This window comes from Callorhinus ursinus, unplaced genomic scaffold (genome assembly GCF_003265705.2).
Source record: "Callorhinus ursinus isolate GAN/ISIS: 27379988/994484 unplaced genomic scaffold, GSC_fseal_2.0 scaffold6530, whole genome shotgun sequence".
Taxonomy (NCBI): Eukaryota; Metazoa; Chordata; class Mammalia; order Carnivora; family Otariidae; genus Callorhinus; species Callorhinus ursinus.
In genome coordinates, this window is record NW_027403580.1 from 1 (window position 1) to 2,793 (window position 2,793).

Consider the following 2,793-nt stretch of genomic DNA (forward strand, 5'->3'; position numbering starts at 1 on the left):
CCAGCAGCCGTGGGTCCCACAGGTCATCCGGGGACAGCACCTTGGTGGGCCTGTGGCCCAGCAGGTACCTATTCAGGTGGCTCTTATTGGGACACACAGCCTCAATCTCATTGGCCCAGTTGAACACCATTGCCTGGTAACAGGCCGAGGTCAGTTGGGGAAACTCCACCAGCAATTCCCCAAAAAAGGCCCCCATGTAGTAAAAGATGCCCTGGTACCTGGGAATGTGGGTCTGGGAATGTGGTCAGCACTCAAAGCTAAAATCCTCAGGGGCTGCCCAGTAGAAACCGAAGTGTGGGGTGCCACAGAAGGGGGACAGGATCTCCATGCCCACATGGTCCCAGAAATTCATTCCCGCATGCACGTCCACGCACACCAGGTCATCCACGTCACTGAGGAAGTGCTGCTCGCAGAAGCGGCTGATCATCGGTATGTGCCGCATGGACACATCCTGCAGAGCAGGATGCTGTGGACCTCGATGACCACCACCCTCCGGCCCTCCCAGAGTAGCAAACGGGCACAGCAACCAGCTGGTCGGTGAAGATGTAGTAAGTGATCCTGTGTCCACCACGAGGACCACCACTGTCTGGCCCACCTGGAGGGGCACACTGGGCCCGGCAGCTGGCTGATTGGTGAAAACCTAGTAGGTGATCCCGTGCCCCACCATGTAGTGCTTCTCTGCTGTCTGCAGGAAGAGCTACAGGAAGAACATGCATCCACAGGGGCAGTGGACAGGGCAGGAAGAGGGTAAATGTCAGAGGCTGGCAGCAGGACACCAGAGTTGGGGGCCATGGACGTGGGCAAATTCTTCAAGGGGGCAGACCCTGGGCTGCTTTAAGCAACAGCCACCTCCTGACCTTCTTGAGGGAATCTGCCAGCAGGATCTCCCTAATGTCTTTTCCCAGAGATGGGGGCCATCAGCAGCCTGTCTTCCAAAGGGGAGCCTTAGGCTTCGGAGCCTGGAAACCCATGCAGCCCCACAGTCAGCATGCTGGAGCCAGGGACACTCCTCCTGTGCTGAGGTCCTGGGCAAACCCTGCAGGTGCCCTCCACTGGCTGCACCCCCTGCAGATCCCATCCCCACCTTCCAGGAAGGAAGCACCTTTGGGCACAGCCCTCATTTCTATGTCTTACAGAGCGGCTAGAATCAGCAGGGCCGGCCGCCAGTCTCACTTTGCTTTGAGTGGGCTGCCGCTGGCCCCCACAGATCCTTCTCCACTTCCTGTAGGGTCCTCCCTGGAAGGTTACTGGGCATCCTGCTGACAAGGTGCTCAGTAAGCCACTGGTATTCCTAGGAGATGTCACCCTCAAATTCAGCCACATCAGGAATCAGGTCCAGCCCGTCAACAGGGAAGGCAAAATATGACACCAGGAAGTAGAGGGGCTTGTTAAGCCCCAGGCTTGAATCCAAGGCTGTAAGCTTCCAGGTCCAAGTCTACATCTCCCCGGCCCCAAAGGGTTCAAAACCTTATCCAACCACATCCCATGGCTGGTCCCCCTTTAAGGGTACTACCTGCTCCCCCCTGTGAGGACAGCAGCTCCCCCATTATAGGCAAGTGTGGTGAGCCCCTCTGAGCCTGATGTTTTTGCATAGGCGCAAAGGTTACTTCCTTGGGCCTGCCCCATACCTGGCAGGTTAGTAAATCGCTCACACCGGGAAGGAGGTCACTACATTTAAATAGGGGACAAGCACACTCAACCAGCAGACATGAGTCAGGTCACCAGACGGCAAGTCCAGGCCAAGCCAATGGGGGAACAAGAAAGATATGAACCAAGGGGGTAGAATAGTGATCCAGGCAGAGGGCACAGCAAAAGCAAAGGCTTGTAGTCAGGCCCAGGGCACATGTGGGACGACCACACACTTGGTGGCCCAAAGAAGGGTGGCTGTGGTGGAAGAGGTGAGGCTGGAGAGGACAGGTAGGAGGGGAGCAGACCACAGAAAAGCCCAAAGTTTATGTTCCGAAAATATCACTCTAGTTACCAGAGGAGAATGGGTTCTGTGCAGCAGAGGACAGGGAGACCCTAACCCTAAACCTAATACCTAACTCCTAACCCTAGCCCTAACCACTATTACCAACCCCACAAAATCAGCAAAATGCATTCCTGTACTTTTCTTAATATAGATGTAAGCAGCTAGATCAGAAGAATTGCAAAACCAAGAGCTCATAGACTGTACACCCTAAGCAAGTGACTGCACAAACACCTCAAAGGTTAATCAATAGAGTGAAATAAGCAATGTTATACAGCACAATGAATTTTTAAATAAAAACATGTGTTCATATTAATTGATGCAGAAAATGTTTTAACCAAAGTCCAATGTCTGTTGCTGATATAAACACTCATGAAAGCAGGAATAAGGAGTAATTTTCTCATTAAATCTCCAGCAAACACCATGATTAAGTCTGAAGATGGACAGATCTACTCTGAAATCAGGAACAGGGATGGGATGCTGGTTTTCACCTGTTGCTCAATATTGGACTGAAAGTTCTACCCAGAATGATAAGCCAAGAGAGAAGGCATCCACATGTGAAAGGAAACAATAGAACTTTGTCTATTCAGAGACCAGGGATGACATCATCTTATCTAGAGCTTCGTAAAGAATCAACAAAAAATGATTACAGCCAGTTACCAAATTCAGCAAAGTTACAGGACAAAATATCAATACACCAAAATCTCTCTTATTTGCATACACTAGCGATGAATCATCCAAAAAGGAATTTAAGGAAACAATTCCATTTTGGGGAACATCAACATTAACCAAATATTTAGGTATAGATGTAATCAAGGTGCACA

General features: G+C 50.9%; 1 pseudogene; it reads right to left on the reverse strand.

Annotated features, from left to right (window-relative positions):
* Positions 1–4: 4 nt before the first annotated feature.
* Positions 5–697, reverse strand: LOC112818782 (histo-blood group ABO system transferase-like; annotated as a pseudogene).
* Between the last annotated feature and the right edge of the window lie 2,096 nt (positions 698–2,793).